Source organism: Scyliorhinus torazame, chromosome 5 (assembly GCF_047496885.1).
Source record: "Scyliorhinus torazame isolate Kashiwa2021f chromosome 5, sScyTor2.1, whole genome shotgun sequence".
NCBI classification, from domain to species: domain Eukaryota; kingdom Metazoa; phylum Chordata; class Chondrichthyes; order Carcharhiniformes; family Scyliorhinidae; genus Scyliorhinus; species Scyliorhinus torazame.
The window spans coordinates 86,353,664-86,380,385 of NC_092711.1; the positions used below are offsets into that span (position 1 = coordinate 86,353,664).

A 26,722-nucleotide genomic window follows, 5' to 3' on the forward strand; every position below is an offset into this window, starting at 1 on the left:
TATCTATTTTCACACTTTCCAGAATTGCTAACACCTCCTCCTTATGAACCTCAAGCCCTTCTAGTCTAGTAGCCTGAATCTCAGTATTCTCCTATATCTCGCTGCTTTTGCAGTCGCACCGCTGAAACTGAACAGACAAATATTTCTCCTTCCAAATTCAAAGACTGATTATATTCAGCTCCTGATGAATCAAGTGACAGTCAGATTTCGATGTGATGTTTGGTTTGAGTTTTCTGTCGGCCAATCCTCCCACTTCCAATATCCTGTAAAAGGAGTTTACAAAAGCCATCACTGTCAGTCCAGGATAGAAATTCTGAACAGAGAATTCTAGTTTCTCTGGAATATTTTTCCCTCTCTTGTTCCCCCAAAGCTGTCAATCCCAGTCCCACACACTCTCCCTCCTCCCTGGGCTGCAATCCAAACCCATCTCACCATTTCTTGTCTCCACTCGCAGTTTTCTCGCTCCCTCTCCTCTGCCTGGGTTCAGTTCTCCAGCTCCTGTCTGCAGACTGACAATAAAATCAATGGGTCTTATTGGGGAGGTTTGGGTTCTCACCATTGTCCCCGCTCGCGGCGGCTCTCATTCAGCCTCTAGGAGCCGCACTCACTCTCACAGCGGCTGCGCTCTGCCCGGAGCAGCACCCGCATGCTCCGCACAGAGAGGCTACTTCCGGGGGCGGGACATTCTGACGCCTGCGCGTTCTGGCAACTGTGATGGAGATAGGGCGTATTCATCCGCCCCCGGCATTCCGGGTAGTCTTATCCGCCATTATTCCATTACGTTACTCAGGCTGATAAATTGGTTCCGGCACTTTTGACACAGTTCGGTGTCTGTACTGAATGGGGCAGCCGCATCGGCGCTTTTCTCTCTGATCGGCCCCTGTTAACGGCTGTCATCTGATTCGGGGGCGATATGCCGCAGGGCGCATGCGCGGCCGTCATCTTTCTCAGGTGCAGCAGGGCGCATGCGCAGCCTCCAGGACCCGGAAGAGAAAATCTTGTGAATTTCTCTCCTGGACTGAGAGTGAAATTCCTTTGGAAATTCCTTTAGAAATAGGAGGATTTACTAACGGGAACTTCAATCCAAACATCACATCATCATCTGGCAGACTTACTCGATTCATCAGGACCTGAATATCATTGGGAGGTAAAATGGTTTGTCTGTTCTGTCCGTCGATAAAGATTTCAGATATCAGAGTGACTGGGAAAATTTAAATGACCATTCCGGGTTAAATTTGAGACTAATTACACCGATCACATTGGGGAAGTTAAATAATTTGCTGTTGTACTCTTATGTGTGCAGGTAAATTTTAAAATTACCACATTAGCATACTTGGCCGCTAAACTTAGCAAACTGCTGATCTTCTTAGTGGTGAGAGTTACTATCACAGATTTTATTAAAGTTTGTTGTTTGTGTTGCATTTCATTCAGCTCATCGTGGCTACAAAGTAAGTATTGAGCCTAATCTCAATTTACAGATTGTGGTCTGTAGCTTTTTAAGTTACATCAATTGAGATGTCTGTCTGAATACTTTTTAAATGTTATGAGGGTTTCTGCCATCATTTCAGCAGCATGCCACAGATCTTCACCGCCCTCTAAACCTCCTCGTCCCCCCCTAAATCTCTGCCCCCTTTTATATGTATCCCTCAACCAAAGGGAATAGGACCTTCCTATCCAATCTATTTAGATTCCTCAGAATTTTAAAAAAATGTAAATTTCTATTTTTTTCCAATCAAGGGGCAATTTAATTAAGCCACCTACCCACACAGACAATGGGAGAATGTGCAAATCCCTTACAGACTGTGACCCGGGGCCAGGATCGAACCCGGGTCCCCAGCACGCAGGCACACAACCACTGTGCCACCATGATCCCCCAGAATTTTATACATTTAGAGTAATCTTTATTATTGTCACAAGTAGGGTTACATTAACACTGCAATGAAGTTACTGTGAAAATCCCCTGGTAGTAACACTCTGGCATCTATTCGGGTATGCAAAGTGAGAATTCAGAATGTCCAATTCACCTAACAAGCACGTCTTTCGAGACTTGTGGGAGGAAACCCATACAGACACTGGAGAACGTGCAGACTCCGCACAGACAGTGTCCTAAGTGGGAATTGAACCCCGGGACCCTGGTGCTGTGAAGCAACAGTGGTAACCACTGTGCCACCCATAAAACAGTTCAGCTCACTGTTCTCAGATTAAAGAAGCTGAAGCGCCCAACGTGGGTCTTGAACCCACGGCCCTGGGATTAAGACTCCCTTGCTCTGCCGACTGAGCCAGCCAGGCTGCTTTTCACAATTTCATTTTGGTCTCCCCTCAGTCTTTTCTGTTCCAAAGAACACAGTCCCAGTTTATCCAAACGTTCCTCAGAGCAAATATTGTTAATTTCTGGCTGATGTTGTTAAATCCCCTCTGTACTCTCTCGAGTGCAATCTTCCTGTACACAGGAAACTAGCTCTGGCCTAACTAGTCCTGTCCTGCCATTTATCATGTAATCCTTTGCCTTGTTTTCCCTCCAGCTTTCTTCCTCACTATCAAGTGTTTAATCATTTTTGTGTCACAGGTAAACTTCTTGTTCATGTTCCCACATTTCCTCTCAAATCAATGATGTAACCAGGAGTGAAGGGCACAGTACTGATTCCTTGGAAACCGGCACTGGAAACAGCCCTTTGATGTTCTCTATTCTTTATGGAATGTGAGTGTCACGGGCAAGACCAGCTTGGTTGTCCATTCCTAATTGCCCTTAAACTGAATGGCTTACTACGAAATTTCAGAGTGCAATTCAGAATTAACCACATTCACGATATCGCTTCTTTTAAAGAAGGAAAAGGATCCGCTACAATGCGGGTCCTACAGACCAATCTCCCTCCTCAATGTAGATGCCAAGGTCTTGGCCAAGGTAATGGCAATGAGAATAGAGGAATGTGTCCCGGGGGTGGTTCATGAGGACCAAACTGGGTTTGTGAAGGGGAGACAGCTGAACACGAACATACGGAGGTTGTTAGGGGTAATGATGATGGCCCCACCAGAGGGTGAAACGGAGATAGTAGTGGCGATGGATGCTGAGAAAGCATTTGATAGAGTGGAGTGGGATTATCTGTGGGAGGTGTTGAGGAGATTTGGGTTCGGAGAGGGGTATATTAGATGGGTGCAGCTGTTGTATAGGGCCCCAGTGGCGAGTGTGGTCACGAATGGACGGGGATCGGCATATTTTCGGCTCCATAGAGGGACAAGGCAGGGATGTCCTCTGTCCCCATTACTGTTTGCACTGGCGATTGAGCCCCTGGCGATAGCGCTGAGAGGTTCCAAGGGATGGAGGGGAATACTTAGGGGAGGAGAAGAACACCGGGTATCTTTATATGCGGATGATCTGCTACTATATGTGGCGGATCCAGCGGAGGGGATGCCAGAAATAATGCGGATACTTGGGGAGTTTGGGGATTTTTCAGGGTATAAATTGAACATGGGAAAGAGTGAGCTGTTTGTGGTGCATCCAGGGGAGCAGAGTAGAGAAATAGAAGACCTACCGTTGAGGAAGGTAACAAGAGACTTTCGTTACCTGGGGATCCAGATAGCTAAGAATTGGGGCACATTGCACAGGCTAAATTTGACGCGGTTGGTGGAACAGATGGAGGAAGATTTCAAGAGATGGGATATGGTAGCATTGTCAATGGCAGGGAGGGTGCAGGCGGTTAAGATGGTGGTCCTCCCGAGATTCCTTTTTGTGTTTCAGTGTCTCCCGGTGGTGATCACGAAGGCTTTTTTCAAAAGGATAGAAAAGAGTATCATGGGTTTTGTTTGGGCCGGGAAGACTCCGAGAGTGAGGAAGGGATTCTTACAGCGTAGTAGGGATAGGGGGGGCTGGCACTACCGAGCCTAAGTGAGTATTATTGGGCCGCTAATATTTCAATGGTGAGTAAGTGGATGGGAGAGGAGGAAGGAGCGGCGTGGAAGAGATTAGAGAGGGCGTCCTGTAGGGGGACCAGCCTGCAGGCTATGGTGACAGCCCCATTGCCGTTCTCACCAAGGAACTATACCACGAGTCCGGTGGTGGTAGCTACACTGAAGATTTGGGGACAGTGGAGACGACATAGGGGAAAGACCGGAGCACTGGGGGGGTCCCCGATAAGAAACAACCATAGGTTTGCCCCGGGGGGAATGGATGGGGGATATGGAATGTGGCAAAGAGCAGGTATAACGCAATTGAAAGATCTATTTGTGGATGGGAAGTTTGCGAGTCTGGGAGCGCTGACCGAGAAATATGGGTTGCCCCAAGGGAATGCATTCAGGTACATGCAATTGAGGGCTTTTGCGAGGCAGCAGGTGAGGGAATTCCCGCAGCTCCCGACACAAGAGGTGCAGGACAGAGTCATCTCAAAGAAATGGGTGGGGGACGGTAAGGTGTCGGATATATATAGGGAAATGAGAGACGAAGGGGAGACTATGATGGACGAACTAAAAGGGAAATGGGAAGAAGAGCTAGGGGAGGAGATTGAGGAGGGGATGTGGGCAGATGCCCTAAACAGGGTAAACTCGTCGTTCTCGTGCGCCAGGCTAAGCCTGATTCAGTTTAAGGTATTACACAGGGCACATATGACTGGAACACGGCTCAGTAAATTTTTTGGGGTGGAGGATAGGTGTGCGAGGTGCTCGAGAAGCCCAGCGAATCATACCCATATGTTTTGGTCATGCCCGGCACTACAGGGGTTTTGGATGGGGGTGACAAAGGTGCTTGCGAAAGTAGTAGGAGTCCGGGTCGAACCAAGCTGGGGGTTGGCTATATTTGGGGTTGCACAAGAGCCGGGAGTGCAGGAGGCGAAAGAGGCCGATGTTTTGGCCTTTGCGTCCCTCGTAGCCCGGCGCAGAATATTGCTAATGTGGAAAGAAGCCAAGCCCCCGGGGGTGGAGACCTGGATAAATGATATGGCGGGGTTCATAAAGTTAGAGCGGATTAAGTTCGTCCTAAGGGGGTCGGCTCAAGGGTTTACTAGGCGGTGGCAACCGTTCGTCGAATATCTTGCGGAAAGATAGATAGGGGAGAACAAAGAAGGCAGCAGCAGCGGCCCAGGACTTGGGGGGGGGGGGGAGGGATGGGGGGGGGATGGGGTGGGGGGGGTGTGGCCTGAGACAAGGCAGTTGCCAATTAGGGCTAGTTTTTTTTTTTTTTTTTGTTATTTAATATTTATTTATTTGTTGTTGTTTTTGTTTAAATTTAAAAAAGGTCATTATTATCTGTATTGTTACAATGTTGTGTAAAGGATGCACAATGTACTGTGTTGGTTGACCAAAAATTTTCAATAAAATATTATTTTAAAAAAAAAGAATTAACCACATTCCAGTGAGTTGACCAGATCAGGTTATGCCGGTGCAGACTCGATGGGCCGAATGGTCTCCTTCTGCACTGTAGATTCTATGATTCATTCTGACCTTGGGTCACCGGCTGTGTGGAGTTTGTACATTCTTCCTGTGTCTGCGCAGATTTCCTCCGGATGCTCTGGTTTCCTCCTACAGTCCACAGATGTGCAGGTCAGATGGATTGACTGTGTTAAATTGTCACTGGGAGGGGTTGTGGGGATAGGGTGGGGAATTCGCCAAGGTAGGATGCTCTTTCAGAGGGTTGCTGCAGACTCAATGGGACGAATGGCCTCCTTCTGTACTGAGGAGATTCTATGATTCTACATTGGATCCAATGATGTGTTCACTCACACATTGCAGCCTGATTCTTATTATTGGAACAGACACTGTGTTTGTTTCTCTCAAAGTGAGTGAATCCTTTGCTGTTTCTCCTCTGGGCCCCATTTCCACTATTATTGTCTGATTGTCCCACTGAGACTCTCACTGTTATTATTGGCCAATCAGAGAGTCAGACTGAGCCTGTGGCCGCTCTCACCATCTGGAACCATCACAATGCCAGGTGATTGAGGGCGGCTCCAGACCAATAGGAGGAGGAGGTGCAGGACTGGAGGACCGACCGGGAGCGGCAGGTCCTCCAACCAATCGGAGTGAATGAGGGGCGGGGCTGTGATTGAAGCATGCGCAGTGTGGGTCATGGCGAAGGAGAAGAGCGCCTCCTTAAATCCGAAATTGGTAAGAGGCGTTTAACAATATGGAGGGAGCGAGAGATCTCGGGGGTGGGCAGAAACGTTGTGTAAAGCTGTTGCAAGCTGCAATCTTCGGGAAAAAGTTTCCGGGACCCCATTTGCACCAAGCGGGGCTGCAGCTCCTCATGTTTGGCTCGGGTTAATGGCCGCCAGCTTTGTTTAATGTGCATCAGGGCGCATGCGCATTTGTCTCTTTGTCGGGGCGATGTTTCAATGAGTGGGAGGAGCTTGTTCCCCATTGTTCAGAATGGAGACAACTTGTCCATTAAACTGGATTAGTCTTTGAGTCCCAATGTCTTATTGATGAGGCAAAGTGGTGGCGGAGATGGAAAGAAAAGGAAGACAATCCTGGTCTCTGGATTTCAATGTCTTATTAGTCATCCTGCCCCATGTGTCCAAAGCTCTGCGGCTCTGTTCAGCCACATGAAGACCCAGGTAGAAACTCACAACCGTGAGTAGACACCACCCTCAAATCACTGCTGATGACAAGAGGGTCAGTGTGCAGCGGGGGGCATGAGCGGTCATCCTGGACCAGGGAGCAGGAGGAGAGAATGTTGTGAATTTCTATCCTGGACTGACGGTGATTAATTTTGGAAACTCCTTTTACAGGGGATTTGTAGGGGAGGATTTACACACAGCAAACTCAAACCAGGAGAAAGTTTGCCTTTCCTGAATTTCATGACTGGACTGACAGTGATGCCTTTGTAAACTTCTTTCACAGGGGCTTAGAAAGGGAGTCGAAGACGGGAAACTCAAAACCAATCCTCATATTGAATTCTGACAGCACCATTCGGGTTATCGGGACCTGGAGTTATCGACCTTTGTGTGTAAGCATAGTCAGTTTGCAAAGCATAATTTATATCAAAAATATCCATTTCAATGGTGGGTTTATTACCCAACATGAGTAGCAGCTGAGAATGTGCTCTATCCACATGACAGAAGCTCCTCGCACATGCGCTGTTCGGGCTGTGTCCAGTGCAGGCGCAGTTCAGATTGTCGCTGACGATGCGAGGAGTGGGAAAGAAACAATCGAGCGACTTTCAGGATTGGAGCCGGTGGGTGGCCGGGGAGTGATAAAAGCTGCGGAGTGAGCCGGGAGGCTTCATAAATACCCCGGGGAGGCTTCAACTCCCGAGGAAAATGTTAACGGTCCCGTCTTAAACAGCACCAAATAGAGAGAGCTGAGCGGTGACAGGCCCGGGTTACCGGCCACCATCTTTCCAGAGGACAATGCGCCGCAGGGAAGTGGCTGGCTTAGCACAGTGGGCTTGTAATGCAGAACAAGACCAGCAGCGTGGGTTCAATGCCCATTCCAGCCTCTCCGAACACGTGCTGGAATGTGGCGACTAGGGGCTTTTCACAGGAACTTCATTGAAGCTTACTTGTGACAATAAGTGATTATTATTATTATGCGCTGCGAGCCTGCACCAGATGCCAAATCTTCCGGATTGACTGACTGGAGTCTCCAGGATTTTATTTTAATCATTTGTGGGAGTCTCTGGCTGGGCCAACATTTATTGCCCATCCCTAATTTCCCGAGAACTGAGTGGCTTGCTCGGCCATCTCGGAGGGCATTTAAAGAGTCAACCACATTGCTGTGGTTTGGAATCGTGTCGGCCAGACCAGGTAAGGACGGCAGTTTTCTTTTCTATTCATTCACGGGATGTGGGTGTCGCTGGCTGGGCCAGCATTCACTGCCCATCACTAATTGCCCTTGAACTGAGGGCATCTCAGAGAGCATTTTAACAGTCAACCAGCTGACTGTGGATCTGGAGTCACATATAGGCCAGACCAGGTAAGGATAGAAGATTTCCTTCACTGAAGGACAGGAGTGAACCAGATGGGTCTTTGCAACAATCGACAATCGTTTCATGGTCATCAGTAAACTTTCAATGAATTAAAATTTTACCTTCTGCCTTGGTGAGATTCATGTCTGGGTGTCTGGAAAATCATTGGGACAGTCAAAAATATTTTTGTGACTCTGGAACATGATTAGGACAGTAAAAATATTAATTTTGGGTCTCTGGAAAATCATTCGGACAGTAAAAAATTTTTTGAACATTTCTCTTCAGTGGATATAAAAATATTGAAAATGGGACAAAGGTTAATTGACTGACAGTCAATCACTGTCCTTTTTAAAAATAAATTAAGAGTGCCCAATTCATTTTTTCCAATTAAGGGGCAATTTAGCGTGGCCAATCCACCGACCCTGCACATCTTTGGGTTGTGGGGGTGAAACCCACGCAAACACGGGGAGAATGTGCCAACTCCAAACAGACAGTGACCGAGAGCCGGGATCGAACCTGTGATCTCGGTGCCGTGAGACAGCAGTGCTAACCACTGCACCACCATGCTGCCCTAGTCAAACACTGTCCTGTAAGGTAATGAGTCCTTTTGCTTCCCAATTGGCCGAGGAAGGCAGAGTGTCACAAGGATGGATGTGTTGACCGATTAATGGCTGGAGGATGGGGGGCAGGTCATGTGATCAAACTTCCAGGAATACATTTAATCAAAGTTGGTGAGGAGAGAATGTTGTGAATTTCGATCCTAAACTGACAGTGAGGTTTCTGTAAATTTACAGGATACTGAAAGTGGAGGTTTAACAGACGGGAAACACAAACCAAACGTTACATCGTGATCTGACAGAATCACTCGATTCATTAGTACCTGAATATCAACAGCATCTGGGTGTGGAAGGTAAAAGGTTTGTCTGTTCTGTCTGTGAGGGAAGATTTCAGGTGTCAGTATGACTGGGAAAGCCCCGAGATTCACAAACCCTGGTTAGACCAAACCTGGAGAACTGTGTTCAGTTCTGGACAACAAACCTGAGGAAGGATAGAATGGCCTCGGAGGGAGTGTAGCACAGATTTACCCGAGTGATATCTGAACCCCCTGGGGTTAAATTACAAGGCGAGATTAGACAAAAAATTCAGTCAGCTGGCAGCACGTCAGTGGTTAGCACTGCTGCCTCACAGGGCCGAGCCCGGCTCTGGGTCACTGTCCGTGTGGAATTTGCAGATTCTCCCCATGTTTGCGTCGGTTTCGCCCTCACAACCTGAAGATGTGCAGGTTAGGTGGATTGACCACGCCAAATTGCCCCTTAATTGGAAAAAATGAATTGGGTACTCTAAATTTACTTTAAAAAATAAAAAAAAGGGCAGAGAAGGGCATTCGGTCCATTGAGTCCATGCTAGCTCTCTAGTCGGCACGGTGGTTAGCACTGTTGCTTCACAGCGCCAGGGACCCGGGTTTGATTCCCGGCTTGGGTCACTGTCTGTGCGGAGTCTGCACGTTCTCCCCGTGTCTGTTGTGGGTTTCCTCCGGGCGCTCCGATTTCCTCCCACAAGTCCCGAAAGACGTGCTTGTTAGGTGAATTGGACATTCTGAATTCTCGCTCAGTGCACCCGAACAGGAGCCGGAGTGTGATGAGATGGGGATTTTCACAGTAATTTCATTACAGTGTTAATGTAAGCCTACTTGTGACACCAATAAATATTATTATTATTATCTGGATCCTCACAGCTTTATTTCTCTCAGGTTTCTATCCAATTTAAAAAAAAAAAAAAATCATTTATTGTGTCTATTTCCAAACTCCATCATCGGCAGCAAGTTTAAGGTCATTGCCACTGGCTGTGTAAAAACATTCTTCCTCATACCTCCTGGACCATTTACATGCATAGATACGGAGCAACGTAGGAAATAGGAGCAGGAGGAGACCATTTGGCCCTTCGAGCCTGCTCCACCATTCATTACGATCAGAGCTGATTAGGCTCAATAGCCTAATCCTGCTTTCCCCCAGATCCTTTGGTCCCCTTCACCCTAAGTGCTGTATCTAACTACTTCTTGAAAACATGCAATGTTTTGGCCTTAATTAGTTCCTGTGGCGACGAAATCCACAGGCTCACCACTCTCTGGGTGAAGACATTTCTCCTCATCTCTATCCAAAATGGTCTACCCCGTATCCTCAGACTGTGACCCCTATTTCTGGACACACGCACTATTGGGAACATCCTTACTGAATCTACTCTCTCGCTTCTGGGAGGTGAGTAGTTAGTTTCAAAAGCCTTGCCTGGTCCCGTGTCTGTTCTTCTTTTCAGTTTTATTTGTTTTTATATAAGGCGGGAACCGGAAGTTCTACCTCTGGCAAGTGCCCCCCCCCCCCCAACCAATAAATTCTGGTGGAGAGGAAACCCGAGACACTACACGTGTAGTGTCTCCCACCCGCCCTCCTCCTCTAACCTAATAATAAGACCCATTGGTGTAAGGTAAGTGCCATATTATATTATTAGCATTGTGCAGGTCAAGGATCGGTGGTGGAGGAGCAGTCTCTGTCAGCGAGAGAACCTGAGAACATCTCAGACACTCAGAAGGCAAGTAAGTGATTTTTACTTTTTACTTTTATACCTTTTTTCAAATTGTGTGTGTGGGGGGGAAATTGAAGCGACATCACAGAAAAGCTGTGACCAGAGTGGCTGGTTGGGATTCTAACCTAAATTTAAAAAATATTTGAGTATTTGGGAACTAATTAAACATAATAACTTAATTATAATTTAGAGGATATCTAAGCCAGAGATCGGAGAGTATTATAGTTAGCTATCGCATTTCTATTAGAAATCTAGTGCTAGGAAACAGATAGTTGACAGTAACTTTGCAATTTAAAAAAAAAAAAAGTATTTAAAAAAAAAAAAGAGACAAATTTTAATTTTAATTAATTGACGCAATGTCAGTTAGAGGGGTGCTGTGCTCTGACTGTGAGATGTGGCAGGTCCGGGAGGCTTCCAGCGTCCCGGGTGGCTTCATCTGCAGAAAGTGCACCCAACTGGAGCTCCTCACAGACCGCATGGTTCGGTTGGAGCAGCAATTGGATGCACTTAGGAGCATGCAGGTGGCGGAAAGCGTCATAGATCGCAGTTATGTAAATGTGGTCACACCCAAGGTGCAGGCAGAGAAATGGGTGACCACCAGAAAGGGCAGGCAGTCAGTGCAGGAATCCCCTGTGGTTGTCCCCCTCTCGAACAGATATACCCCTTTGGATACTGTCGGGGGGGATAGCCTATCAGGGGAAAACAGCAGCAGCCAGAGCAGTGGCACCACGGCTGGCTCTGATGTTCAGAAGGGAGGGTCAAAGCGCAGAAGAGTAATAGTAATAGGGGACTCTATAGTCAGGGGCACAGATAGGCGCTTCTGTGGACGTGGAAGAGACTCCAGGATGGTATGTTGCCTCCCTGGTGCCAGGGTCCAGGATGTCTCCGAACGGGTAGAGGGAATCCTGAAGGGGGAGGGCAAACAGGCAGAGGTCGTTGTACATATTGGTACTAACGACATAGGCAGGAAGGGGCATGAGGTCCTGCAGCAGGAGTTCAGGGAGCTAGGCAGAAAGTTAAAGGACAGGACCTCGAGGGTTGTAATCTCGGGATTACTCCCTGTGCCACGTGCCAGTGAGGCTAGAAATAGGAAGATAGAGCAGACCAACACGTGGCTAAACAGCTGGTGTAGGAGGGAGGGTTTCCGTTTTCTGGACCACTGGGAGCTCTTCCGGGGCAGGTGTGACCTGTATAAGATGGACGGGTTGCATCTAAACCGGAGAGGCATAAATATCCTGGCCGCGAGGTTTGCTAGTGTCACACGGGAGGGTTTAAACTAGTATGGCAGGGGGGTGGGTACGGGAGCAATAGGTCAGAAGGTGAGAGCATTGAGGGAGAACTAGGGAATAGGGACAGTGTGGCTCTGAGGCAGAGCAGACGGGGAAAAGTTGCTGAACACAGCGGGTCTGGTGGCCTGAAGTGCATATGTTTTAATGCAAGGAGCATTACGGGTAAGGCAGATGAACTTAGAGCTTGGATTACTACTTGGAACTATGATGTTATTGCCATTACAGAGACCTGGTTGAGGGAAGGGCAGGATTGGCAGCTAAACGTTCCAGGATTTAGATGTTTCAGGCGGGATAGAGGGGGATGTAAAAGGGGAGGCGGAGTTGCGCTACTTGTTCGGGAGAATATCACAGCTATACTGCGAGAGGACACCTCAGAGGGCAGTGAGGCTATATGGGTAGAGATCAGGAATAAGAAGGGTGCAGTCACAATGTTGGGGGTATACTACAGGCCTCCCAACAGCCAGCGGGAGATAGAGGAGCAGATAGGTAGACAGATTTTGGAAAAGAGTAAAAACAACAGGGTTGTGGTGATGGGAGACTTCAACTTCCCCAATATTGACTGGGACTCACTTAGTGCCAGGGGCTTAGACGGGGCGGAGTTTGTAAGGAGCATCCAGGAGGGCTTCTTAAAACAATATGTAAACAGTCCAACTAGGGAAGGGGCGGTACTGGACCTGGTATTGGGGAATGAGCCCGGCCAGGTGGTAGATGTTTCAGTAGGGGAGCATTTCGGTAACAGTGACCACAATTCAGTAAGTTTTAAAGTACTGGTGGACAAGGATAAGAGTGGTCCGAGGATGAATGTGCTAAATTGGGGGAAGGCTAATTATGACAATATTAGGCGGGAACTGAAGAACATAGATTGGGGGCGGATGTTTGAGGGCAAATCAACATCTGACATGTGGGAGGCTTTCAAGTGTCAGTTGAAGGGAATACAGGACAGGCATGTTCCTGTGAGGAAGAAAGATAAATACGGCAATTTTCGGGAACCTTGGATGACGAGTGATATTGTAGGCCTCGTCAAAAAGAAAAAGGAGGCATTTGTCAGGGCTAAAAGGCTGGGAACAGACGAAGCCTGTGTGGCATATAAGGAAAGTAGGAAGGAACTTAAGCAAGGAGTCAGGAGGGCTAGAAGGGGTCATGAAAAGTCATTGGCAAATAGGGTTAAGGAAAATCCCAAGGCTTTTTACACGTACATAAAAAGCAAGAGGGTAGCCAGGGAAAGGGTTGGCCCACTGAAGGATAGGCAAGGGAATCTATGTGTGGAGCCAGAGGAAATGGGCGAGGTACTAAATGAATACTTTGCATCAGTATTCACCAAAGAGAAGGAATTGGTAGATGTTGAGTCTGGAGAAGGGGGTGTAGATAGCCTGGGTCACATTGTGATCCAAAAAGACGAGGTGTTGGGTGTCTTAAAAAATATTAAGGTAGATAAGTCCCCAGGGCCTGATGGGATCTACCCCAGAATACTGAAGGAGGCTGGAGAGGAAATTGCTGAGGCCTTGACAGAAATCTTTGGATCCTCGCTGTCTTCAGGGGATGTCCCGGAGGACTGGAGAATAGCCAATGTTGTTCCTCTGTTTAAGAAGGGTAGCAAGGATAATCCCGGGAACTACAGGCCGGTGAGCCTTACTTCAGTGGTAGGGAAATTACTGGAGAGAATTCTTCGAGACAGGATCTACTCCCATTTGGAAGCAAATGGACGTATTAGTGAGAGGCAGCACGGTTTTGTGAAGGGGAGGTCGTGTCTCACTAACTTGATAGAGTTTTTCGAGGAGGTCACTAAGATGATTGATGCAGGTAGGGCAGTGGATGTTGTCTACATGGACTTCAGTAAGGCCTTTGACAAGGTCCCTCATGGTAGACTAGTACAAAAGGTGAAGTCACACGGGATCAGGGGTGAGCTGGCAAGGTGGATTCAGAACTGGCTAGGCCATAGAAGGCAGAGGGTAGCAATGGAGGGATGCTTTTCTAATTGGAGGGCTGTGACCAGTGGTGTTCCACAGGGATCAGTGCTGGGACCTTTGCTCTTTGTAGTATATATAAATGATTTGGAGGAAAATGTAACTGGTCTGATTAGTAAGTTTGCAGACGACACAAAGGTTGGTGGAATTGCGGATAGCGATGAGGACTGTCTGAGGATACAGCAGGATTTAGATTGTCTGGAGACTTGGGCGGAGAGATGGCAGATGGAGTTTAATCCGGACAAATGTGAGGTAATGCATTTTGGAAGGGCTAATGCAGGTAGGGAATATACAGTGAATGGTAGAACCCTCAAGAGTATTGAAAGTCAAAGAGATCTAGGAGTACAGGTCCACAGGTCATTGAAAGGGGCAACACAGGTGGAGAAGGTAGTCAAGAAGGCATACGGCATGCTTGCCTTCATTGGACGGGGCATTGAGTATAAGAATTGGCAAGTCATGTTGCAGCTGTATAGAACCTTAGTTAGGCCACACTTGGAGTATAGTGTTCAATTCTGGTCGCCACACTACCAGAAGGATGTGGAGGCTTTAGAGAGGGTGCAGAAGAGATTTACCAGAATGTTGCCTGGTATGGAGGGCATAAGCTATGAGGAGCGATTGAATAAACTCGGTTTGTTCTCTCTGGAACGAAGGAGGTTGAGGGGTGACCTGATAGAGGTCTACAAAATTATGAGGGGCATAGACAGAGTGGATAGTCAGAGGCTTTTCCCCAGGGTAGAGGGGTCAATTACTAGGGGGCATAGGTTTAAGGTGAGAGGGGCAAGGTTTAGAGTAGATGTACGAGGCAAGTTTTTTACGCAGAGGGTAGTGGGTGCCTGGAACTCGCTACCGGAGGAGGTAGTGGAAGCAGGGACGATAGGGACATTTAAGGGGCATCTTGACAAATATATGAATAGGATGGGAATAGAAGGATACGGACCCAGGAAGTGTAGAAGATTGTAGTTTAGTCGGGCAGTATGGTCGGCGCGGGCTTGGAGGGCCGAAGGGCCTGTTCCTGTGCTGTACATTTCTTTGTTCTTTGTTCTTTGTTCTCGCCCTGTTTTTTTTAAACATAAATTTAGAGAGCCCAATTCATTTTTTGCAATTAAGGGGCAATTTTAGCGTGGCCAATCTACCTACCCTGCACATCTTTGATAGATCATAGAATTTACAGCGCAGAAGGAGGCCATTTGGCCCATCAAGTCTGCACCGGCTCTTGGAAAAAGCACCCTACCCAAGATCAACACCTCCACCCTATCCCCATAACCCAACCCAACACTAAGGGCAATTTTGGACACCAAGGGCAATTTATCATGGCCAATCCACCTAACCTGCACATCTTTGGACTGTGGGAGGAAACCGGAGCACCCGGAGGAAACCCACGCACACACTGGGAGGATGTGCTGACTCCGCACAGACAGTGACCCAAGCCGGAATCGAACCTGGGACCCTGGAGCTGTGAAGCAATTGTGCTATCCACACTGCTACCGTGCTGCCATTAATTTGGATTTGTGGGTGTGTGCAAACTCCACACAGACAGTGACCCGGGGCCGGGATCGAACCCGGGTCCTTGGCGACATGAGGCAGCTGTGCTAAGCACTGTGCCACCCCCAGTCTTGCAACCCTCAAGAGAAAACAAAATCCTTATCCCCATCTGAAATGGGTGACCCCTCACTTTGCAACAGTGACCCCCTTGTTCCAGATTCTCCCACAAGAGGAAACATCCTCTCCACATCCACCCTGTCAAAACCCCTCAGGATCTTGTATTGTTCAATCCAGGTTTTACCCAAAGCTTTAAATCTGTGTCCCGACTGCTTGTACGATCAGTGAATGGAAACAGAGTTTCTTTGTCCACCCGATGGAAATCTGGCATAATCTTGTGTCCCTGAATCAAATCTCCCCTCAACCTCCTTTGCTGGAACCATTCTGGTAAATCTCCTCTGCACCTTCTCCAAGAACCTTCACATTCTTCCTGAAGAGTGGTGACCAGAGCTTTAGGAAGATTCATAGCATAGAATTAGAACCATAGAATTCCTGCAGTGCAGGAGGAGGCCATTCGGCCCATCGAGTCTGCAGTGATTCTCTGAAAGGGCACCCTGCCTAGGCCCACACTCCTACCCTGTCCCTGTAACCCCATAGCCCCACCTAACCTGCACATTCCTGGACACTAAGGGGCAATTTATCAAGGCCAGTCCACCTAAGGTGCCCTTCTTTGGACTGTTGGAGGAAACCTGAGCACCGGGTGGAAACCCACGCAGACACGGGGATAAAGTGCAAACTCCACACTTAGCAAGGCCGGAATTGAACCCGGGTCCCTGGCGCTGTGAGGCAGCAGTGCTAACCACTGTGCCACCAGAAGTATAGTTTTGGTATCAGTGTTACTGTTTATGAAGCTCAAGATCGAAGTTGTTTTGCCAACTACTCTCTTAGTATGTCTTGTAGATGTACAAAATCCCTCTTCACCTCTTTCTCTCTCCTCCCAAAGAGGACAGTTGGGTTTTTATGACAATCCAGCAGTTTTCACGGTCACTTTTTCCCCACAAATGACCAGATTCATTCAGCTCAATTTCACAACCTGCCTTTGTGTTTTTGTGGGTTCTCTCTCACTCCCTATTTTCTGTTTCCAATCAGTTTTACAAGGTGTTCGAAGGGGAGGGTTCAAAGTCCGGAAACGCAAACCAAGCGTCACATCAGGATCTGACAGAGTCCTCAATTTATCGTTGCTGAATATCATTGATCATGGACGAAAAAAGCATTGGTCACAGTGGGGAGAAACCGTACACGTGTTGTGTGTGTGGACGAGGATTCAGTCGATCATCAGACCTCACGAGACACAAATGCAGTCACACTGAGGAGAAACCGTGGAAATGTGCGGACTGTGGGAAAGGATTCACTTCCCCATCCAAGCTGGAAATTCATCGACACAGTCACAGTGAGGAGAGAGCATTCACCTGCTCCAAGTGTGGGAAGGCATTTACTCAGTCATCCAACCTGCTGAAGCACCAGCGAATGCACACTGGGGAGAGGCCATTCACCTGCTCCCTCTGTGGGAAGGGATTCACTCAGTCATCCCACCTGCTGAGTCACCAACGAGGCCACAAGTAACCACAGTGATTGGATTTTACTGTTCCTCACATTCAGGACTGAACCATGTTCATTTGGGTCTCTTTCTGCTGATAACAAACTCCAGCCCATTTACAGGGGCTAATATATTTGCTAAAAGTCAAATAAATTAGATTTGTGTTAAATACGCAGTCTTGAAACATTTCAATATCTTTGACACAAGTTAATTCCTTTTGAAGTACTCTCGCTCTCCCCTGTCTCTTCCATCCTCACCTCCAACAAGAAGTGTAAGGAGCTTGTGGAGCTTCTTTGTGACTGAGATTGAGTAAATCCGATCAGCTGCCTCTGCTGCTTCCCTCCCTTCCACGAGCCCACCGGACCAAACTGTCTCTAAATTTCATCCTTTCCCGAGCCCTGAACCCACATCTTTCTCGAGTTTCTCTCCCATCTCCCCTCATGCCCTCTCAGAGCTCATCTTGTTGGTTAACTAACAGAAAGCAGAGAGTGGGAATAAATGGGCGTTTCTCTGGTTGGCAACCTGTAACTAGTGGGGTCCCTCAAGGATCAGTGTTGGGCCCGCAGTTGTTCACAATTTACATAGATGATTTGGAGTTGGGGACCAAGGGCAATGTGTCAAAGTTTGCAGACGACACTAAGATGAGTGGTAAAGCAAAAAGGGCAGAGGATACCGGAAGTCTGCAGAAGGATTTCGATAGGTTAGGTGAATGGGCTAGGGTCTGGCAGATGGAATTCAATGTTGCCAAGTGTGAGGCTATCCATTTTGGGAGGAATAACAGCAGAATGGATTATTATTTAAACGGTAGGATGTTAAAACATGCTGCTGTGCAGAGGGACCTGGGTGTGCTGGTGCACGAGTCGCAAAAAGTTGGTGTGCAGGTGCAACAGGTGATTAAGAAGGCTAATCGAGTTTTGTCTTTCATTGCTAGAGGGATGGAGTTCAAGACTAGTGAGGTTATGCTGCAATTGTATAAGGTGTTGGTGAGGCCACACCTGGAGTATTGTGTTCAGTTTTGGTTTCCTTACCTGAGAAAGGACATATTGGCACTGGAGGGATTGCAGAGGAGATTCACTAGGTTGATCCCAGAGTTGAGGGGATTAGATTAAGACGAGAGGTTGAGTAGACTGGGACTGTACTCATTGGAGTTTAGAAGGATGCAGGGGGATCTTATTGAGACATATAAAATTCTGAAGGGAATAGATAGGATAGATGCGGGCAGGTTGTTTCCTCTGGTCGGGGAAAGCAGAACTAGGGGGCATAGCCTCAAAATAAGGGGAGGTAGATTTAGGTCGGAGTGTAGAAGGAACTTCTTCACCCAAAGGGTTGTGAATCTCTGGAATTCCTTGCCCAGTGAAGCAGTTGAGGCTCCTTCTTTAAACATTTTTAAGAAAAAGATAGATGCCTTTCTAAAGAATAAAGGGATTCGGGGATATGGTGTACGGGCCGGAGAGTGGAGCTGAGTCCACAAAGATCAGCCATGATCTCATTAAATGGCGGAGCAGGCTCGAGGGGCCAGATGGCCTACTCCTGTTCCTAATTCTTATGTTCTTCTGTTGTCCATGAGACCCAGCTCCTGCTCCATCGACGCTATTCCCACTGAGCTACTGATCAGCCAACTACCCTGTGTCCATGGATATTGTCAACATTTCTCTCTCTTCAGCTACTGTCCCTCTGTCCTTCAAATCTGCCATCATCACCCCCTCAATAAAACAAACCCTTGACCCTGCCATCCTTACAAATTACTGCCCCATCTTCAACCTCCCTCTCCTCTCCAAACTCTTTGAACATGTTGTCACCTCCCAAATCCTTGCCCATCTTTCCCAGAACTCCCATGTTTGAATCCCTTCAATCGGGTCTCTGCCCTGTCACAGTGAAATACAAGCGACAAACAGAATCTTACCCGGAGAGAAAGACAGACAATCCGGGAGCTTGGATCCAACACGGATATGTTCATCAGACCAGAAGATAAGGGTATCAGCACAATCATTATCGAGAGACAACAATACCTGCTGGAGACAGACAGACAAGTAAACAACACGAATCACAACACCAAGCTACCTTGACCCATATGCCTGAGACAGGAAGGAGAATTGGAGACAGACTAGAAGAACTCAGACCCCAGACACATTAACCAAAAACAGATGGGAATATCTGAGGGGACAACGGGCAGAACGAAGGAAGTTCTACATGTTCTCTAAAATACACAAACACCCAAACACATGGACAGTACCAGGGAAATACCCCCAGACAGACCCATCAGACTGTGAGAGCGAAAATCCTACAAAGTAGCTGAAACATCAACACACTGCTCCGAGTAGTTGATGGTACAGTGGTTCAATAAATATAATTAGTGGATTAAAAATGTGTATAATGTAGATTGAAAACAGTAAATGCGACATTAACCCAGCGGGTCTGACAGCATCAGAGAATCCCTACAGTGCAGAAGGAGGCCATTCAGCCCATCGGGTTTACACCTACCCCACAAAAGAGCACCGCACCCAGGTGCACTTCCCTTCCCCTAGCCCCGTAAACCCATCTCATCTTTGGACACTAAGGGGCAATTTAGCATAGTCAATCCACCAAACCTGCACATGGGAGAAAACTGGAGCACCCAGAGGGAACCCCCACAGACACGGGGCGAATGCACAAACTCCACACAGTCATCCGAGGCCGGAATTCAACACTGGTCACTGACGCTGTGAGGCAGCAGTGGTACCGACTGTGCCACATGTGGCGAGAGAAACAGGGTTAACGTTTGTTGTTGCTTTTTGTAACAGTTCTGTAGAACGGGCAATGGAATTTTTTTTAAAAGTCCGCTGAAGTGGAAACAAAGTGTTTTACTCCGAGGTTTGACTCAGGAAGACATTTCAATCGTAAACTCAGTCGTAATTCACACACAGCCCGCAGTCTGATTGGCTGGAGGACCGAGTCCATCCGGTCCTCAAATCTTCCCATTGGTCAACACCTGTCAGGCAAGAAATGAGGTTGTGGAACCCGCGGCCAATGGGAAGAACTCAGAATGATGCAGATTCTCAGTCAATGAGGGAGATCCTGACTCAGCCCCGCCCCTCATTCACTGCGATTGGTTGGAGGACCAGCCGCTCCCACTCGGTCCGCCAGTCCCGAGCCCTCGCATTATTGGTCCGGAGCAGCCGTCAATCACTCCCCGGGCATTGTGAGCTGGAGCAAACCCTTCACAATCATTATGTGGAGACGCCACCGTTGGACTGGGGTGAGCGCAGTAAGAAGTCTTACACCAGGTTAAAGTACAAAACGCAACCTGGGAACAGGCCCAGGTTAACGGGCACCATCCTGCTTCAGACACTGGAGGATGGTTCACATCAGAGGATGGGGGAGGGGGACAAGATATAAGAGTGTTCACTTTGCACTCAAATCAATGAGGACTCTGATCTCTGGGAAGGAAGGAAACCCTGGCAGGTGGGTGGGGAGGATTCACAAACACCCGCTGGAGGCCCCAACCCCCCAATAAGACCCACTGGTTTTATTGTCAGTCTGCAGACAGGAGCTGGAGAACTGAACCCAGGCAGAGGAGAGGGAGCGAGAAAACTGGGAGTGGAGGAAAGAAATGGTGAGATGGATTTGGATTTCAGCACAGGGAGAGTGTGTGGGACGGAGATTTACAGCTTTGGGGGAACAAGAATTGAACAAACATTCCAGCGAAACTAGAATTGACTTTTCTAAATGTCTATTTTGTACTGACAGCGATGGATTTTGTAAACTCCTTTTACAGGGGATTAAAAGGGGAGAATTCAAAGACTGGAAACTCAACCAAATATTACAACAGCATTTGGCGGAGTTAATGGCTTCATGAGTAGCTGTTAATCAACGGCCATTGAATGTGAAGGAGAAATGTTCTATTTGAGAAATGTTTGTCTGTTCTATCTGTGGGAGAACAGTACGAACAGCAATGTGATTGGGAAAGGACAGAGACACAGGCACATCTGAGTTCCAGAACACTGACTGCGCAAAGTGCTTGAACCAAATACACAGCCTGCACCATTCGTGTGGAGGAGGAAACATCCATGTATTCTGTATGGACAAGGCTTCAACTGGGTGTCCGAACTGGAGAGATACAAGGATACCTGGATGATGAAGACATGGAAATGTGGGGACGGTGGGAAGGGATTCAATTATCGATGCCTGCTGGAAACCCACCGCGTATTCACACAGCAGAGAGACCATTCACCTGCTCTGAGTGTGGGAAAGGATTTACTCAATCAGCTGGCCTCATGTTACACCAGCGATATCATGCTGAGAAGAGGCTGTTCGCCTGTTCGGTGTGTGGGAAGGGATTTACTCAATCAGCTGGCCTCATGTTACACCAGCGATATCATGCTGAGAAGAGGCTGTTCGCCTGTTCGGTGTGTGGGAAGGGATTTACTCAGTCAGCTAGACTCATGTTACACCAACACATTTTCTCAGTCCTCAGATATCCATATCCTGTGGAAAGTGGTTCACGTCTTTATCTAATCTCAGTGTACACAATCGTGTTCACACCGGGAGACCGTTTACCTGCTCAGTGTGCAGGAAGGGATTCACTCAATCATCCAGTCTGCTCAGACACCAGTGACGTTACACTTTGGAGAAGCTATTCAGCTGTAGTTTCATTGGAAAGACACTCAGGAAATCATCCACCTTCAGTGCACACCAACAAATTCACAAAGGGCCGAGACCGACCATCGACGCTGTGGGAAGGGATTCACTCAGTCACAATATGAGCTGCGACATCAGCAAGTTGACAAGTGGGTTCAGGGATTGGATTTTACTGTTTGTGCTGCTGTTAATCACATCCAGCATTGATGATCTGACCATATCTGGTTTGATTCTGCTGATGTGAACAAACCATAGAACTGGCTGCAGTTTAATATTTTCAGATGTCACTAATTTTCAAGGCTGCGATGTCCCATTTTCAAAGCACACCGTCTGATATTCTCCTTCATTTAAGAACTCTTTCACAGGATCATCCTAAATGACGTTTGATCCAAAATCTACAATTCAGAGTTTGAAAGGTTCCACTGATTAACATCTCCAATTAGAAAGTGCTGATTAATCCTTGCTGACAATTGTTACTCTCACATTCCTCACAGCAACATGTCCATTGTGAAATTACATTATCAAGGAGCATTAAACTAAACTGAAATATTTCACAGGCACATCAATAAAAACTTCATCAATCAACATTGACATTGATGAAACTTGGAAGTCACTGTGTTCAATGATTTCTGACACAGCAGCAGCAGCCAGGGTTAGGGGATAGAGCGGGCCGAGGTTGAGTGCTCTTTCAGAGGGTCGCTGCAGACTCGATGGGCCAAATGGCCTCCTTCTGCACTGTAACGATCCTACAGGATTTGAAGGTTAAGGTGGAACCCACAACACAGATTGGTTTGAGAGCCCCTCAGCAGAGATGACATCTGTCATTGCAGCAAAAAGCAAAGCCGACCTGATGTACAACATAAACCCAACACCGAGAACAAGGCATCACTTGAAAGTAGTCAAGACAGTTGTGTAAAACATGGAGAGATTGTGCAAATAAACACTGGACAGCCAACGTCAATAACTCCAAACGGCCTGTGATAATGGACATCTCGGGCTGCACAGTGGCTCAGTGGTTAGTAATGCCGCCTATGGCGCTGAGGACCCGGGTTCGATCCCGGCCCCAGGTCACTGTCTGCGTGGAGTTTGCACATTCTCCATGTCTGCATGGGTCTCACACCCACAACCCAAAGATGCGCTGGTTAGGTGGATTGGCCATGCTAAATTGCCCCTTTAATTGGAAAAAAATAAGTGGTTACTCTAAATTTATATTAAAAAGATAACAGAAATCTCTGTGTGCTGGGAAGAAGAGGGCTCTGGGTCTGACCATCACCAAAGTTGTTCCCTGAAATCTCAGAGAGTGACATCCTGACAGATGTAAACAGATGTCCCGCTGGGTTGAACATGACTGACAGCTGTGCTCCGTCAGACGGACATCTCCCAGTCGCTGTCTGACTCTCCTGCAGCTTCCTGTCATGGTTGAGCTGGAAAAGGCCATTGATTGCTGAGCAAGCAGAAAGGTGCCCGGCAAGGATGGAATTCCAGCTGAACTCCTCAAACACAAAATCCCATCGACTGTCACACCTTCATGACCTCCTCTGTTGGGAAGTCGGAACAATTCCATGTGTATGATGCTAAAATCATCATAACCTATAAAAACAGCAGTGACAGAGGAGATTGCAACAACTACAGGGATGTCTCACTCCTTAGCATCACTGGGAAGACCTTCATGAGGGTCAAGTTTACAAGATTCATCTACTTGCAGACTGAGTGTGTCCAGAAGCACAGTGCGGTTTCTGTGCTGACATGTCTATAGTGAACATGATCTTCTCCACACACCAGCTACAAGAGAAGTGAACAATTGAGATTTTATCTAAGGAGTCTGTGCTGAGAAAAGTAACATCATAATTACTGTACGAAGTCTTACAACACCAGGTTAAAGTCCAACAGGTTTGTTTCGATGTCACTAGCTTTCGGAGCGCAGCGCTCCGAAAGCTAGTGACATCGAAACAAACCTGTTGGACTTTAACCTGGTGTTGTAAGACTTCGTACTGTGCTCACCCCAGTCCAACGCCGGCATCTCCACATCATAATTACTGTGATGTGGAGATGCCGGCGTTGGACTGGGGTGAGCACAGTAAGAAGTCTGACAACACCAGGTTAAAGTCCAACAGGTTTGTTTCAAACACTAGTTTTCGGAGCACTGCTCCTTCCTTCTTCCTGAGGAAGGAGCTGCGCTCCGAAAGCTAGTGTTTGAAACAAACCTGTTGGACTTTAACCTGATGTTGTAAGACTTATCATAATTACTGAGTGAAAGTAAATCTTTAAGTATGAATTGCAATTTATTTGTACAATTGTAAAAGGCAGAGAAAAGTTGGATTCTCTTAAGTTAAACTTCAGCCTTATCGTTGTGCATTGGGTTTCACAATCTTTTGGAAGCTCCACCCTCTTTAAGTCTTTTTGGTCTAAGAAGGTTGAAGCTTTGGTTACCTGTGAAAGCTGATCGTTCTACTTTTATTTTTCTTTAGTTTTATTTGAGTCATTTGGAAAAGTGCCTGAAGAAAGAGGAGAAAACACATTTGGGCAAAGCAGAAAAAGTTGCCAAAAGAATTGAGAAAACAAAGTTTAAAATGGTGTTACGTAAAGTCAACACAGTTGTGCACATTTGAGCACGTTTGTTCCAACACCCTTGAGAGCAGAGAAGTTAACCCTTTCCACTGACAGCACAGTGGCGATTTGAACCAAAGAATTTGCCTTTTAAAGATTTGGCTTCATCCCATTTGGTATCTTTCAAGACAAAATATTTAAGAATGGAAAATATCGGAGTTATCTCCAAACTGATTGCAAGTTCCTGTCATTCTGTCTCTGAATATATTATGTGAATATTAAATTGGACAGAGAAGTTCCTCAGTTGTTCCTTTATAGTCTGTGTTGTTCTGAATGATGACAGTATTAACCTTCTCCCTCACCTGTCCTAACCCTTCTCCCCAATCACCAACTGAAACCAGGGACTTTTTGTTCCCATGGTGACATTCCCTCCATAGAATTTACAGTGCAGAAGGTGGCCATTCGACCCATCGAGTCAGCACTGCCCTTAGAAAGAGCACCCTACCTAAGCACACATCTCCACCCTATCCCGTAACCCTACCCAGCCTTTTTGTTTTGGACACTAAGGGAATTTATCATGGCCAATCAACCTAACCTGCACATCTTTGGATTGTGGGAGGAAACCGGAGCACCCAGAGGAAATCCACGCAGACACTGGTAGAATGTGCGGGTGGTTTGAGAGGCTTCATAAATACCCGGCGTAGGCCCAGAAACAAGAATTCAAAGCTACCGATCCACGCTCGCAAACAACGGGCCGCAGTGGCAGTTCTCCGACGAAAGGCCCAGGTTAACGGCCGCCATTTTGCTGAGGGGCGATAAGCTGTAGTGCGTGTGCGCGGTCATTGGGGAGGGAGCCCATGAGGGAGATTGAAGCCCTGCCCACTCGGTGCCCAAGAACCGCCCCATGACAGGAACATAGTTTAATCGCCATGGTAGGAATTTATTATTTATTCTTTCATGGGATGTGGCGAGGCCAACATTTATTGCCCATCCCTAATTGTCCTTGAGCTGCCTTCTTGAACTGCTGCTGTCCGTGTGGTGTTGGTATACCCACTGTGCTGTTTGTGAGGAAATTCCAGGAGTTTGACCCAGCGACCGTAAAGGGACAGTCAGTGGTTAGCACTGCTGCCTCACAGTGCCAGGGACCCGGGTTCGATTCCGGCCTTGGGTGACTCTGTGCAGTTTGTACGTTCTCTATTTGTAGTCCTTTGCAGACTCCTTAAATCCACTTCACAAATTACTTCCCTGCCTGCATTTGAGTCATACGTTCAATCTCATCATCCAACACATTCATACAGATTGTAAATGGTTGAGAGCCCAGCACTGATCCTGGTGACATTCCACTTGTCACATCTTACCCACCCAGAAATGACCCATTTATACCTACTTGCTGCTTCCTGTTAGCTAACCAATCCTCTATCCATGCTGATGGTTGCCCCCACAGCATGAGCTCTTGTTTTGTGCAATAACCTTTGATGTGGCACCTTGGGAAATACCTTCTGGAAATCCAGATAAAGCACATCTACAGGTTCCCCTTTATTGAAATCCCTTGTTACTTCCTCAGAGAACCTTGATAAATTAGTCAGTCACAATTGACTCCCTGAACCCCATTTTCAAACACTGTGTCAAAAGAAAAATCAAATCTCCTCAACCCCTCTGGCTCCTTTGCCAATTACCTTAGAGGGACTCACTTTCTGTTAAAGAGCCTGTCAACCCCTCTCACCCACTCTCCCAAAAGTGAACATATTTAATCAGGAAAAGTCCAACAAATTCAAATATTTTCTGGTTAAAAGTTAATTGACGAAACAGAACATGGTTAAAAAAAACTAACAGAAAATTACTTGAGGATTAAAGACAACCAGAGTAAAAAGATGTTCACAATCTTCCGGTCCCAAATGGTTTTCCTTCAGCTCCTCTGTACTCCATTCCTACGACTCCGTGCTTTGGACACAGGGGCACTGAACCCTGGGGGTCGCATTACGATCAGACCCAGTCACCGCCCCCCCCCCGATTAGTACGAGATCCGTTTCCCAGTCAGGCCTCCAGTGCCTTCCTGTGTATTAGTGGATAGGCCCCTTTATGCTCAGCTAAATTCAGCCCTCAGCTCCATCACCTGGCTGTCATTGACACGAGCAATACAGACAGAAAGGTGCCCGAGACTCAAATGGGAAGTCAACATTTGTGGATTGGAACCTCCATGCAGGTCAGCAAGAAAAAGAAATTGAATTCTCAGTCAACAAATTAAAGAATCACACAACGGACTTCACGTTTTATGACTTTTAATGCAACAAATAAACTAGAAGCTACTTTAACTTACACATAGAACTTTGCCCGTTTATAATATTAATAATAATCTTTATAATTGTCACAAGTAGGCTGACATTAACACTGCAATGAAGTTACTGTGAAAATCCCCTAGTCGCCACACTCAGGCGCCTGTTCGGGTACACTGAGGGAGAATTCAGGATGTCCAATTCACCTAACAAGCACATTGTGGGCAACACAGTAGCACAGTGGTCAGCACTGTTGCTTCACTGCTCCATTGTCACAGTTTTGATTCCCGGCTTGGGTCACTGTGTGGAGTCTGCGCGTTCTCTCTGTGTCTGCGTGGGGTTCTCCCGCGTGCTCTGGTTTCCTCCCACAAGCCCCCAAAAACGTGCTGTTAGGTGAATTGGACATTCTGAATTCTCCATCTGTGTACCCTAACAGTCAACAGAGTGTGGTGACTACAGGCTTTTCACAGTATCTTCATTGCAGTGTT

At 47.2% G+C, this 26,722-nt stretch overlaps 1 protein-coding gene, 1 long non-coding RNA gene and 1 other non-coding gene across 7 annotated transcripts in view; 1 reads left to right on the forward strand and 2 right to left on the reverse strand.

Annotated features, from left to right (window-relative positions):
* The window catches only part of LOC140418772 (uncharacterized), a 159,673-nt gene that overhangs the window by 11,687 nt on the left and 121,264 nt on the right, over positions 1-26,722 (reverse strand). Inside the window, exons 1-2 of one of the 4 annotated variants that reach the window (XM_072502389.1) lie at positions 18,701-18,826; positions 8,014-8,085 (exon numbers count right to left, since the gene is read on the reverse strand). The exons of the other annotated variants lie outside the window; for them this stretch is intronic. The gene's annotated coding sequence lies outside the window, so the exon portion shown is untranslated. Of the gene's footprint in view, positions 1-8,013; positions 8,086-18,700; positions 18,827-26,722 lie in introns of those variants that run through there. 4 annotated transcript variants of the gene reach the window in all.
* Positions 968-16,966, forward strand: LOC140418789 (uncharacterized). 2 transcript variants are annotated; one of them, XR_011945330.1, is made up of 4 exons: positions 968-1,147; positions 6,826-6,931; positions 8,686-8,801; positions 16,350-16,966. It is a non-coding gene; the product is annotated as an uncharacterized lncRNA (long non-coding RNA). The 2 variants fall into 2 exon arrangements; XR_011945331.1 differs by lacking the exon at positions 968-1,147 and adding an exon at positions 5,645-6,090.
* Positions 2,217-2,289, reverse strand: trnak-cuu (transfer RNA lysine (anticodon CUU)). The gene has a single exon. It is a non-coding gene; the product is annotated as a tRNA-Lys (tRNA).